Raw genomic sequence first — 15294 nt, forward strand, 5'->3', positions numbered from 1 at the left:
GCAATCATTAGAAGAGACAGAAAGATACTCAGGGAGATGGATCAGCTTTGCTCAAGGATTCCAGCTGCCACCAGGGGCAGAAAAGAAGTGAACCCTAAAGTCTCTCACTCCAGTCTCATGGAGAGAGAACCCACACTCATGAGAATCTCAGAGGAAGGGAGAATAATTCTTCTCCCCAGATAAACCCCGAGTCTTCTGTACCTCCCTCAGAGAGCCAGGTAAGGCCAGTTTGAGAAAGGAGGAAATGGGAGATAACGCACCCTCTAACTTATGTAGAGATCAGATGCTTTACATAACTTTCATTTTATCTTCACAAGAACACGGACAGAGGTGTTAGATTCTCCAATTGATAGGCTAAGACAAAAGTCCTCATCCCTAGTAAGCTCCAGAACTAGTTTTGCATTCAGGTCTCCCAAGGTCCTTAGCTCTTTGTCCTTGCCCAACACATCCCTGCTATATAGACATTGTCTTAGCCCAAAGAATACATACCATCTGGCAGTGCTATGGATCCAGTCACTAGCTTGCTAACCTTTGAGTAGCAACCATGACTCCTGCAATGCCTCTGAGCTGCTGGACACCAGAGCTGTCAAATCAAGACCCCAAGTGTTCTAAATACAACCTACATTACTACTTCCTATGATCAGAGGCATTTATCATGGCTTCCTTCCGAAGAGTGACAATCTAATGACAGAATTCCCAGCACAGGACAGAAGAGGTGCTTTGAGGAGGAGCATTTACCATTCCTGCACCCCTTGAACCTCACCTACCTATACATGAACCACACCTGGGCCTGGGAAGCCACCAACACTCTCATGGGTCAGTCCTGGCCAGGATCACTGAGGTATTAATCATTGCCAAAAGAGCAGTTAAACTGAAAGCCAGTTCATTAAAGATTAAGCTTCATCTCCACAGCCCTCAGGGAAAGGGAGCTTTAGGTGGAGAGCCAGGTCCTGTACCAGGAGGTCACCGACTGTGAAAGTCTTCTCAGAGAGCCTATGGTGATGGGCTGTAGTCCTGGCTTCATTTTCAGCCTGCTGGGTGACCTTGGGTGGGTTATTGTCCTATTCTGAGCATCCATTTCCTTCTTAGATGAAGAAACTGGCACTGGAATTGTTGCAGTGCTCTAGCCTATGTTGCCCTGAGGATGTTCTGTACACATTTGACTTTCTCAATTGAGATTTGCTATGAATCCCCAGGTTGTACAGCACAAGTTTCCCTTGCTGCTCACAATGTTTGAGGCTATGGAATTTTAGCAGTAAATCTCAACTCCACCCTGAAACCTGGAGTACAGGGATGCAGATCTCATCTCCTTTCTCCCCAGGACAGCAGTGTTTGGAGATGGTTGCATCACTGACCCCAGAACATGCCATTTTTACCCTCTGGGAACTAGCCAAAGACAAATACGAAGCAAAAGCCTCTGAGCTCATTCATCCACAAGAATAAAAATTCCAGGGCTGGGGATTTAGCTCAGTGCCACAGTGCCTGCCTGGCAAGTGTGACGTCATGAGTTTGATTCTCAGTACTGAAAACAAAACAAAACAAAATTCCCCCTTTGGTCAATTCCTAGTACTGTACATCCTTTGGATTATCCCATCCCAATAGGATCTGTTAAACCAAGTTTTTGAAAACTTAATGACAATACTAGACCTTCGCAGATCTTGCTCAATCCAATACTGAATCAATGATCAAATATAGAATGAACTATATGAATGGATATCCATGTGAATGGATAGCACATCATCTTGTACTCTAAGAAAAGCACTGTGACAGTGTCCATGCTCCAGTGCTGCTCCAAAATAGAAATGGCACCACATGCATGCTATTTGGCAACCAGAAACTCCTATTAAGGTGGAATTTCTGAAGACAATAGTGAACATGATAGAGATTTAAATATTAAAGAGGTAAGGTGAGGGAGATATTTGGATTAGCAACTGAATCTCCTTTTTTTCTGCTCTTTATTTGGCTCTTCACAAAATTACTCTAATCAGTCTTTTTAATTAATGAATATATTGGTACATTTTAGATATATATAATAATCACATTCATTGTAGGGGATTTGTACCTGTACATGATGTATCTTGATTCTTTTTTTCTCCATCCCCCTCCTCCCTTTCTAATCTTTTGTCTGTAGGTGGCAGCACTGGCCTCTTTTACTCCCCAAGGGCGGAGGAGGGGGGAGTCCTTGATTTTTCACTTGAGAACAAGTGCTCCTCTCAAGAGGTAATGTGTTGATAAAACAAGATAAACTACCTTCAGAACACATGTCCTCACACATTCAAGATGTGACACATCTGGTGAATTCACAAAACTTCTAAAGCCTCACTCCACCTGCAAAATAGCCCTGTCAAAGATCTAGCGTGGTACTATAAATCACCAAATGCTTTCTAAGGAACTACTGCAGACTCCATGAAACTTTCAAGGTGCACAGAACCAAGTTTGGAAACACTTGAGCAGAAAGCAGACAGATAACCCTGAGGACAACAAACTTCTCCCTCAGCCCGTTCTGCGTCAGCCTGGCGTATCCCACCGTGGCATTTGCTTTGCTCAGATATGTGGCCCACGACTTGTTTCATTAGAGCCCACTCTGTCAGCCATGTTACTAAAATGGCTGCCTGCATTGTGTCATCTACTCCTCAAGCGAGGTTCTCTTGCTGCCCGCTTTACCAGAAGGAAACAGGGGCTCTGACAGGTCAGCTTCTCAGAATAGGCAGCCATTACCTTGTATATGAGAACACTGAAGGAGGGAAGACTTGTTCAAGGCCACCTGGAAAATCACTGACAGAACGTGGCCAGGAGCCTTGTCTCTTACTGCTTGCTGAATGAAGTTTTCAGTAGCAGGATGACAGGGCGGGACAAGGGATAGGGGGACAGGAATGGGGCTCCGGGTCCACATCCAATAGTGCCCTTGAATGGTGTCCTCTACTCTAAGCACGCCCTTGCAAGGGACTCAGGGAGGCCCCACAGCTCAAGTCAGTGCTGCCCTGAACAAGCTGCGCACCCTCAGGCATGTCTTTCACCCTCTGTAGCATCCTCACCCTCCTCCAAGAGGCAGAGACTATCTAATGAGATTCTGGCTGGAAAAAAGCTTTTAGAAGTGGTAAAAAGCTTTTAGAAGTATAAAAATCTCTCTTGGAGGTATTATTAATTATTATTATTATCTCTCATGGTTATTAATGACCTGTTATCTGCTAGGGATCTGTCATCTAGGAATTTCTCTAAGCTCTTCTTGAACCTGTTTATATTCCCAGCCAGCAGCACCTCCCTTGTTTTTGATTCCCAGCCTCCAGCCCACAGAGCTTTGGGGAAACCCAGCCTAAGGACCTGGGTTTGAACGTGTCTCTCAGTCTTTTTGGTCTTTTTTATAGGTTCTGTTATGGCCACCTGAACTTAGTGCCATAGAGCTGCACCCCACCCCCTCACCCCACCCCCACCCTTACCTCACCAGAGTCCTCCAAGTCTGTATTAGGGATCTTAGGAGAAAGGAGAGGGGAGACAGACATTGCCTTCTCCATCCATGACCCCAAGCCCAGAAACCCTGGGCAAGGTATAAACATAGGACAACTCTTAACCACCTGTACTAGGGCTGCAAAATGGGCCCAGATGCCACGACCCCCGCAAACACCTAAGGCCTGGGTCATGGCCTGTTCCCCAAGTCCTCCTCACATCAGGGGCAAAATACCAAGAGTCCTTTCTAAAATGCACTGTACAAGCCAAAAGTATAAACCTAATTTTGACACCTACTCTCATCCGTACTCTGAAGATTTCAAGTTGAAGTAGACACAACAATCTCCTTGTCTTTAAGCAGTTCACTATCTTAGTTGAGACCAAGGTAAGGTAAGGTTAGCTAAAGTTAACTGAAGATTTAAATAAAAGATTAGTGGAAAACAGAAATTTAGAGAAGGACCTAAAACTGTTCAGGTCAAGAACAATCTAGAAAGAATTAATAGAAAAGGGGCATTCGAATGAAGTACTAAAGGTTGGATAGAAGCTAGGTAGGCACAAAGGTGGTGAGCAGAGGGGAAAATTTCTGGAGCAGGCAGAGAATACACAATGGCCACACACTGACTGAAGATCAGAGACAGACTGGTCAGAGGACGCAGAGGACTACCTGGGGTCCACCAGCAGGTGAGAGCTGCTGGGCACACTGTTGTTCCCGTCACAGAGACTGACAAATGTCCTCATTTCCTACCCTTCAGAAGGAATCCTGTGGATAGCCAGAGCTTGGGCCCCACAGGAAATTCTCCATCTTCCCTCAGGCAAGGCCTTTGGGTTTTTATGGCTGTTGAAAACTCAGAAGTATCTGGACCCCAGTATATTTCTCTCAGCAGACCAGTGTGGATTGTTCAAACTTATAGGTCTCCGAATATCCCAGGTGAAGAGAGCTTCTCAGCCACATCTCCTCTTTCCCCTAACTGTGTTCTCATTGCAGGTGAGGAAACCAGAGAGACCCCTTCCTCACCATTCAGGAGCAGGGGAAGGAGTGAAACGCAGGCCTCCTGCCCTCTCCTCCCTTGTGTTCACATGATGGGCTAAAGCCCACCCAGTCCAACTGGAGGAGAGCCCCAGACAAATTCGAGGTAATTGTAACAGTAGCATTTGCGCGCAAATTATACTGCATGAGCTAATTAGGAAGGGATTGGAGCCCTCAGCCTTAATTAATATCTAGTCCCTAACAACTTAATCTTGGGTGAAATCATTGCAGGAATCTCACTTGAATGCTCAAATTCTTTCCTCCAACAAATCACCTATATAAATACATATATTTTAATAGCAGCAATTATAAAGTTCTCTGCCAACTTATGAGGCTGTTTAACATTCCTGGATTGAGGCCACAGGTTTTTTTTTCCCCCTTGGTCTCCTCCCTCCCCACAACCAAGGCCTAATGAATAGTCACTCCCGTGGCTCTGCATGCCATGGAACCAATATCTCCTACCCAACAGGTCTACCCGGGGAGTTAATAAGCAGGCTGGGAGGACTGCCTCAGGAGGTCCACAAACCTAATCGTTAACTGTGAGGCCTAATCAGCATCTGCTTCCCACCCAGAGTCCCCCACAGCCGCACAGCCTGATCCACCTAGTAATGGATGGAAAATCAGCGATTTCCTGACAGTTAGCAACCAATTTTCCACCAATTAGGAGAGAGATGGTGGTCTTGGAGGAAACGGGATGGCTCCACCACAAGGAGCTGGGATTGGAAGGGAGATAATCCTCGCAGCACCAGAGAAGCAAAACCTGGGGAGTGGGGAGGGGCTCTGCTGGGGCCCTCCCGCTGCCTACGTGCCCCTCCCTCCCTCAGATCAGCACAGTCAGCTGCTCCCTGCCTTGGCTGGTACCCCTGAGAACGAACATCCAGGGACAGTGGCTGCAGTGGAACCTCCACAGGAGCTCTGTCCCTCAGCCACCTCAACAGACAGCAGACACCATTCTTTTTGCCTACCAGGCCAGCCTGACAACTGCTCTTGCTAGCTCTCTCTGAAGTGCCCAGGAAAGTCAAGAAATCCTTCCAAGGCTGTTCATGTGCAGGCCTAATTAGAACACTAACTCTGGAGCTGGAAAGAGGTTGTACCGTTAAAAAATCTTGAGTTTTTCTCCGAGCTGTGGGGATCTTAGGCAAAGTACCCAACTTCTCCAGGATGCAGCTTCCTCATCTGAAAAATGGGGATAAAAACAGCACTTACCTGGTAGGATTTTGTGACAGAAAGTATACCACACATTGTAATGCTCAAAAAGTAGGCACCACCATGATTTGCATTATTTTTCAAATGAATGTTATTAGAAATATCAGTGACAAATATGTACCATGCACTTGGCACAAGTGCTAGAGAATCACTACCTTTGACAGGTTCTCTATCCCTGATCCTCATCACTCCCACCTGGATCACTGCGGTGGTCACCTCCCACCTGGTCTCACATTCTTCCGATCCATGCACACGCCATTGCCCAGAGACCTTTCTGAGGTATCCGTGTGACTATGCCCATCTTGCCACCTGCACAAAGACCCTCCTGTGGCTTTGAGCCTCAGAGTGCAGCATGAACACTTTGCCTGTGGCCCGTAAGTCCTGAGCCATCTATTCCCTGTGAACTCTTCAATCTCATCTCTTACCACTCCCTGCCGTATTTCTTATAATACTCACACAGAGCTGCTCCTTAATGACCATGATGCTTTAGCATGAGAACCACCTCTCCGGATGCGTGTGAGGGCTCAATGACCACACAACCAAGAGCTGAGCACACAGCAGTGCACAGGAGTTATGACTCCCGTCTTGCTTACCCCTGCTGCTTGGGAAGAGTGGTGTGTCATAAAAGAGATAGTCACCCTCCACATCATGTGGCAGCTGTTAGGTTGATGGTACTCTAAACTCTCTTAACAATTGGCCATTCTCTTCTGCTGATTGTAATGGAACAAGGCACCGTGCCTTCCCCCAGGAGTTCAGTCTGTGAAGGAAAAATAAGAGCAAGTATTAATGAGCACTTATTCTATGCCAGCCACTCTGCTGAGACATTTGACATGGGTTATCTCACAGGATCATCTGACTTGATCTTCATAAGAGTTTTAGTGGTGGGTGCACATATAATTTATTACACAAACTGAGGAACTTCTAGAGTGAACAGGAGGTACCATTAGTAATTACACAAGGACATAGCATAAACCAGGACTCTCCCAGACAAGCCAGGCAGATGGAGCCCTGTCTGCAAGGTGGACAGCCTTATTTTAGAGGTGAGGAAAACAAGACACTGGGAAGTGAAGGACCACACCCAATTGTTCTTTACTCTAAGAGCAGGGCTTCAAACCAAGCCCACTGGCACAGATGGCATGCGTACAAGTAATTAAGATTCAAGGTGATACAATGCTTTCTAATTGAAGAAGGGCGAGACATGGTTCCAGGCTAGAAGCTGAAGCCGGAAGAGCGGGTGGTAAAGGGGCAAGGTAAAGCCGGCCAGGAGAGGGCACTTGAGCTGGAGGCAGATGAGGCACCTTAGGACAGATGGGAAAAGGATGCTAGAGGGACACAGATACAGTGAGGCCTAATCACAGGGAGCCTGAAACATCAGGCTGCAGGAGACAGAGGAAAGAACAGCTCTGGCCTTTGGCTCGGCCTCCTCCTCTCTCTTCACGGAAGACACACACTTGCCCCCTAGACCTCCCAGAGCTTCAGACTCTCTCTTTTCCCAAACTAGCAGGCTAGAAACCCCTGGCTCCGGTGCCCCCATCAGAAAAATAAAGGCACTGCAGAGCTTCTTGCCCTCCTTCCTTGGGTCAGGAGTGGATGGGTGGGGGGTGGTTACCTGGTCACAGCCACTTGGTCGAGCTAGGTTGCAAACAACAGCCTCTCCTTTCAAGCCTGCATCCTCAGCCCCTAGGGTCGTGCACTGTCCATGGCTCCATCACCTGCACTCTGTCCAAGGTGTCTGTCTCCTCCAGGTCCTCCTCTCCAGAACCTAGCATTTACCTCACTGCTTTCCTGAGAGACTTTCTGAAGGAGAAGCAGAGGCTGGGGTAGAGACCTGTGATGTGGCAACTCAGGCAGGACCTGGGTTCCAAGATCATGTGGTGCCCAATGCTACTTCTGACCCACAGGCTCAGATTCTGGGCAGGTGACACGGCCACCAGTGCAGAAGAGGCCCCAAGCCTAGGAGGGCAGCTTCTTGGCTGAAGCCCCAGGATACCTCTGCCTTATTCACTCCACTGTCCATACAGCAGTGCCTTCCTCAGCCTCCAGAGAGCTCTGTTCCACACTCAGCCCAGGCTTGCCACAGAGCTATGACAGCCCCTGGGGCTGAGGACAATCTCCTGCTCCGATCCCAGTCGTCAGAGCAAGGCCACGCTTTTGCCCCAGGGACCTCTCCAACTACTCTGGTCAGTGATTCCTAACTCCCCATGCCCAATAAGTGGAACTGTTGGGCATCTTCACATATGGCCAGGGAGCCCTCCAGGTCCAGGCTTGGGCCCCCAACTTGACCTCCCTGCAGTTCCCCACACTGTCACTTCCTCACTCATCACAGGTGTGTGAGAGGCTATCTCACGTGGAGTTCTGTGCACAAGAACCACTGCCCAATCTCCAGCATTGCCATGGTGCTGAGGTCACTCACCAGCCCCAGGTGCTCCTCTTCACCCTTCATAACCCAGAGTCACTGAGTCTTCTGGAGCCCCATCTCCACTCCCAGATCCCCCTCTGTCTCATCTTGGTCTCCTTAATGTGAGGCTCCTCCCAGGAAGGAGTGGGACATCTCTCTGCCCTGTGGAGACCCAAGACCAGCAGCCTTTGGGAAAAGACCAGGTAGCAGTCACTCTGCTGAGCTCCTATATCCCTGGGCCTACCTCATCCTTAATATGACCATCCACTCCACACACCCTTGTATGCTGCAAGACACCCTTGTGGGCGTTAGAAAAAGTGTCCTTTGCCCTGGTTGGGTACTGCCTTTGTGCAGAACACACCCACATAGTGATGTGCATCAGTCCCGACCCCACCCAGGTACCCAGCCAGCTCTAGTTGGGGGAAATACCTCCAATTCGCAGTTATACCCCCAGCCAGCGTTAACGGCCCCCACCAGCAAACTGCTCACTTCCTCTACAAGGAAACTGTGTGGGACAATGATGAGCTAATAAGGCAATTCTTCAGACTTTTGTAAGCTCCTCAGGAGAGGTGTAGGGTTGGCCTTGTCACCTACTGCATATTCCAAAACCACAGTGAGTGTCACTCACAGCAAAGGCTGGGTCCCTTTCCCATTGGAAAGCTTGAGCTATCTCATTTCCTTCTGAGTCCCTCTTTGGTCCTAGCATCCTTAGTTTCTGCAGTCCAACCTTCTACACAAAGGTGTGAGCACTCAGACACATATGCAGGCATACAGAGAACTACTCACCGCGGGGAGTCTATGACTAGAGCTAGCAGAGCTAAGTTATTATAGAGCCCTCTGAGATTCCTGCTCAGCAGACTCCTCTGGCGTGTCTGAGTCTCAACCCTTAGGTCTCCCTTCCCCTTCCAACCTTTCCAGGGCGTGTTTCCACCCTAGCCTCAGGTCCTGAATTCCCCAGGCAAAGCCAGCCACATTCTTCAGGCTAGAGTCCAAGTTTATTTAAGAAGAGGAAAATGTTATTATGAAGATTACAACAGCTTCGTGAAACAGAGCATCGCTGTATCCATGCAGGACCACAAGAATGCTCATCAACTTCAGAGCTTCCTGTTCAAGCCTTTCAAGCTGTGCCTGAAGCTGGCAGGCATCAGAGTGTGGGAGAGAGGCCAAGCAACTGTGACGTTGCCCCCTCCCTTGGCCCCTGCCTGCGGAGCCCGCAGAGGGGACCAGATAGGACCTCTTCCTGCCTCCTCATACCCTGTAATCCTGAACAAGATAGGCAGCCCAGTTTCTTGTTCTCAAAACTGGACCCACAGTGGCTAAGGTGTGTGTGTAGGCCCGTGTACAAGTATCTAGGGTGGTGAGCAGAGCAGAGGCCAAGCTTTTCCTCCCAACCCTCATCCCATACCTGCAGCGTACAAAGGAGGCTGCACTGTCTCCCCAGACATAGTGCAGAGGATCTGGATCTAGGACCCTGATAAGAAGAGCAGAGAGAGAGAGAGAGAGAGAGAGAGAGAGAGAGAGAGAGAGAGAGAGAGAGAGAGAGAGAGAGAGATGGCCTTAACTCTTTTTATCCCTTTTTTTAAGAAAGAAGAAAAGAAAACCATTAAAGTTAAATTCCTGGGGCTAGGAACAGCCAGGAGCCTGGCTCTGGCCTGGGTAATTATCTGGCATTTAGCACCCCTCTTCCCAGCACTTGTAATTAGCGGAGAAATTAAGATGCTGTCATCCTACCTCCCAGCTCCACTCTACTGCTCAGAGGCCTGGAGACAGGCCCTTTGAGAGGATGGAGCACAATGTGGCAAGGGGAAAGCAGATTCAGAAAGGATTTGGGACCAACAGCGTCCTGGACAGGAGAGCCACAAGGCTTCTCCGGGGAACACTCCTCCTGCCTCCAGCCACTAGTATCTGCTCCCGGAATTGTTGAAGCCAGCGCAGGCTGGGCCACGCCCCTTCTCAGGGGTTGCCGTTCTCTCGGCTTTGATCAAACAGCTGTGCTCCAGCCGGCCTTGGCGGCCTTGGTGTACATCTTTGCAGATGCCTCTTTCTTTCGTTCCTGCCTCTGGGCTAGACCCTGAGGACAGCGAGAGGGAGAACAACCTGGAATTTCAGTGACTGAGGAAAAGGATGAGGAATCTGAGTGGACCAATATACTACACATTCAAAATTGACAGGAACTGAGAGGGCCAGAACCAGCTCCATAATTCAGAGCGCCTACTGGAAAAAAATAAAAATGTAGGGCCCCTTGTTCAAAACTTGGTAATAACTTTAAAACCGTAACAGCAGAGAACTAAACCGGGTGGGTCCCCGAGCAACGACAGGGGCTGCACGCACTGAAGTCTTGACAAGGAAGGAAGAATTCCTGGAGGAAGCAGCATTTGAATCTGTGGTTCAAGAGGTTGTCTATATGGTGTCGTTCAAGAGGAGCTGAGCACCTGAATCTGTGTGGCTCTCCTTTGCCTACGTTGCCAGTTTTCTCATCCTTCGAGCCCTACTCTATGTCCCCTCCCACAGGAAAGCTTCCTTACCCACTCAGGCTGGGTTGGGACCCTCAGCTCTCACAGCCCTCTCCCTACCTTTCCAGTCTTATCTCTGGAACACTGTTCACTCCATCCGGAGGGCCTGGCTGTGACTCAGCCTCTCCCACTAGCCCAGGTGCTCCCTCAGGACAAGGTCTGTGGTTCACGCCATCTGTATTCCTAGTGCCCCAGAGGACCTGGGAAAGGCAGACCCTCAGCAGGGGCTGCCTGAATGAAGGAGCGCACTCCCAGGGAGTCACTAGGCAAAGGTCTTCTCTGAGAGGCCTTAGGGACCAGGAAAGTCAGTAGAAGACTGGAAAGTTAAGTTGAAACTCCATCAGAAAGACCTGCAAATGACAGGCTAAGGAAAGAAAGGGTTACAGCTCAGGGAAGCTTGAGCTTTTTAAGATCAATTAGGCTGCTATGGAGAGGATGGATTGCAGTCAATGATTGGTGGGGGATAGTGGGCAAGGGGCATCCTGTCAGAGTGACAGAAAGCTGTTGCCATGATCCCAGCAGAAGGTCAGGTGGTCTGGATCAGGCAAACGCAATGGGAATGGAGAGACAGGAAGGGCTGGATGTGAGCTTTCAAGCCTATCCACCCTGGTGGCAGCAATACTGGGTCACCAGCCAGCTATTCCAATTATTTCATCGAAATCAATTTCATTCCACAGAGGCTCAGATAAAACTCCTCTTGCCAGCCGACAGTAATGGATGGGAAGCTTAGAGCGAGGAGATAAGAGGGGGCCTGGGGTGTGGGGTGATCAGGTGGGGCTTTTCAGGCTGGGAGGAAGAGTGGAAAGAGGTTATCAAAACAGCCTTCCAAATAGCAAAGGCTCAGAGCTGTGGCCCACAGAGGGGTGAGTAAGCTCATTCCCCGGCATGAGGCTGGATAGGGTGGAGATGGTATGAGGCTGTGAGACCCAAACTAGTGGCCCTGGGGCATTAGTCTCAGCAGCGTGGAGAAGCTGGGTCAATCTTGCTGCCCTGAGACCTATACAGAGGTCTGATGCCTTCTTCCATGGATGGAGACAAAGGCCAGAGCCACGGCGCAGGGAGGATGCCTTCTCAGGGTGCCTTGAGCCTTGACTTCCTGGACCCTAAACTCATGAATCACCATAGTGGCACTTTGTAGGATCAGGAACAGAATGAATCACTCTCCAGCGCTGGATGGATGGCACAGGAGACAGCTTGCTGCCTGCGTGTCTCAGCTGAGCGGGGCCAGAAAGGCTGCATTCCCCTCACACATGCTGGGAAGTGAGCCAGAGAGCAGCACCCCCTGAGAGAGAAGAGAGGAGAGCGAGGAAGGAGGGTTACCCAGGGAAGAGAAAGAAGGTGAGAGACACTGGGGCTTCCCAGAGCAAGGACGGACCAGAGGAGGGAAGCTAGGAATGGCCGGCTCAGCCATCCGAGGCTGACTCAGGGACCAACGCTGATAATAAAGAACTGATTCCTATGAGCCCTTACCACTGCGCCAGGCTCTGCTCTAAGTGCTACATGGGAATTAATCAGTGTCAGTCTCACCACAACCCTCCTTTTATAGAAGAGGAAACCAAACCACTAAACAGACATAATCTTTGCCAAAGTCACACAGCTGCATAGGGTGGAGATGGCATTTGGACTCAGGCCGTCCAACTGTGTGTTGTCACTATGCAGAGAAGTTCATCCGGTTGCAAAGGGCTTGCTAGGCACCAGACGCCAAGGTAAGCACCTTTATAAGAACTGACTCACCTAGCACCTTGAACAACAGGCTGTCAGCCCATTTTACAGATGAGAAGTCGAGGCTCAAAGGAGGGATTTGTCCACAGTCACATTTTGGAGATATAGCAGAGCTGCCTGGTGAGCCCAGGTTCTCCCACCTCCTCACGCACTCAACTCAGGCCGTCCCTGCCTGTGGGCTGTGCTGAAGGCTGTGTCGGGGCATCCCCAGGGGAAGGCAGTTCAGAACTCCACCCTGTCCCACCCACCTCCACCCACACCTCCAGCTCAGACAGCTCTTCCTCACAGCTGCGGGTGGAGGCAGCCGGAGGTTGGCCCAAGAGGCCACATCTGCCGACACTCAGGACTGGGAGGAGATAGTGCTTTTTATCACCACAGAGAGTTCAAGAGTTTATTCCCACCCAAGGCAGTGGGGAGCCTGGTGCCCATTCTTGGAGGGTGTCCAGCTACAGGACAGATGCGGGGCACTTCCTCCCCTTCTGCAGCACGTGTTCCTCTCTACACCCTACTGTCACCAGAGGCCAACAGGAAACTTCTTGGACACAGCCCTACCGCACAGATGCTGTGTCCAGTGGAAAATACCCAGCTCGGGGCCCAGGGCTCTGACAAGTAGCATAGCCGCTGGGAAGATCAGGGTTCTGGACTTGGGACCCCAGAGTGCTGCTTCACCACATTCTAACTGTGACTTCAGACACGGTGCTTCACCCCACCAAGCTTCAGTTTAGGCTGAATTATTATTCTTACCCTGTAGACTTGCCGTCAAGGTTCAAACAAGCAATATCAGGTATTCAGTCACCCGGTTCATGGTGTGTCCCATAGCTGGGAGTCGAAATGATGCCTCCTTTTCTGTGTATACGAGGTGAATTAGACTGATGGATGAAACAAGCTCCACTTCAGACCTGAAGCTCATGAGCAGACCCCTCCTCCATGCAGCCAGATGCTGCTCGTGGCCTGCAGAGGATGGTAGAATACCCCTCAGCCTGGCTCAAAGCCTGAGCCCTGGTCTCTGGCCCCTTAGTGACTCACTGCCCGCCCCCAAAAAGCAGCCCTCTCTCCATCCTCAGTGCATCCTCCAAGGCCCAGCTCATCTGCTGCCTCCCCTTTGAAGCCGCCCCCACATCCTCGAGGGAGAATGAATCACTTGCTCCACTGCACTGCCGTAGCACTGAGCTCATTCTGCTTCAGTTGTGGGTACAGATTAGTTTGTCTGCTTCCCTGGTATAACATGAGTTCCTGCCAGGCAGCAATAGGGATCCCTATCTTCTTACAAAATGCCTGGCACAAATTTGTAAACACTGATTAATCAATTAATCCAACAGAATATCCTAGAATGGGAGCATCTCAGAGCTAGAAAATCCTTAATGCTCACCTAGTCCAGATGCCTTACTGTAGAGACAAAGAGACCCGGGACTGCGGAGTGAGGAATTGGAACAGGGAGGGTCCAAAAAAGACAAGGTCCAGGTGACATGATATCAAAGATAGCAGGAGAAGGCCCTAGAATGCAGCTGTACTGCAGAATAAACCCCACAGTGGTCAGTTTTGCTTTATAGTTGGATAGACCAAGGCCCATCATGGCTCACCACTGCTCTCTGGATGAAGTTCAGGCTTGTTACCCTAACTGCCTGCTTCCTTTGTGGTGTGGTCCCAGTCGGCCCGTCCACCGTTACTTCGGAGTACACCACACTCAGAGAGGGCTGTTCTTGGCTTTGGTCCCACCTGCTGTCCTCTGCCTGGAACACCTGTTCCTTTGTGCAGGACACTCACTGCTCCTTCACCGGGTCGACCCACTAATCTTCAGGGGTAAGCTTAGGTGTCACTTCCTCTGAAAACCCTCCCTGGCTCCCGCTTGTGCCCTCCTCTTTATTCTCACAGCCTCGTGTGTCTCTGTCTGTCAGCCTACCCTCTCTATAGAAGGACTGAGAGTTCAGTATATCAAAGACTTAATCTCGCATCCTTCATGCCCGGCACAAGGCCCGAATGGAATGAATACGAATGAATGAGGTGTAAGGATGGAACTCCTGGCCACAGGCAGCGATACTATTGATCTTAAACTTATCCTAAGCCCTGTGCAAGGTAGAAGGCCTAAGTCGAGAGGAGGTGGAAGGAAGAGCACGTGTTAGGCCAACAGTAGAGCAAACGTTGCCAAGAGGGAGCGGCGTTCCACATGACCCAGGGAAACAATCTCCAGCTTATTTACCTGAGCCTCCCTTCTTTTCTGGGTCCAGTGATCGTTGTTATTTCTGGCAAAGCTTTGAATCACAGAGGAAGCATTTGGGAGGAAGAAAACCCTTGGAAAGAAGTCAGTCAGCTCAGCAGCCTGGCCAGCCTTCAGGGAGCAGCCTTCCTGCTCTCTGCCAGCCCCAAGAGGCCACTCTGTAAGTTGGGCTGGAGGACAGTCTGGAGCTGGCCAGCTGGAGAAGCTTGAGGCCCATGGGTGGGAGGAACTGCACAGGCAAAAGTTGGAGGCCGGAGGAGTGTGGCTCGTTCTGGGTAAAAGGGAGAGTTCCTAGATAGGAAGAGATGAGCCCAAGGGCTGAATTAGGCAGTACGAGGCTTGGAAGGCCAGGCCAAAAACCTCACATTTCATGAATCCACACATTCTTCACACTTCTGCCATGTACCAGGCCTGGGCCCCATGTCAGAGAGCTCACAGACCAGCGGGGAGAAATAGGAGACACTCAGAACCAGTGTAGTGAAGGCTGTGGTAACAGAGCTAAGGGGATCTGCCCACCCTGTTCAGGAGATTCCCCTGGGGCAAGGGCAGGAGCGGAAGCCTGGGTGGTGCATAGGGTCTGTCAGTCTTTCTCTCTCTCTTTCTCTCTCTCTCTTTCTCTCTCTCTCTTTCTTCCTTCTTTTCATCCTTCTTTCCTTCCTTCCTTCCTTCCTTCCTTCCTTCCTCCCTCCCTCCCTCCCTTTCTCTTACCCTTTCTTTTCTTATTTGGTCATTCTTTATTTCATTCAATTATTAAATAAATCACTACAAA

This window comes from Chinchilla lanigera, unplaced genomic scaffold, assembly GCF_000276665.1.
Source record: "Chinchilla lanigera isolate Chin_1 unplaced genomic scaffold, ChiLan1.0 scaffold00063, whole genome shotgun sequence".
Lineage (NCBI taxonomy): Eukaryota > Metazoa > Chordata > Mammalia > Rodentia > Chinchillidae > Chinchilla > Chinchilla lanigera.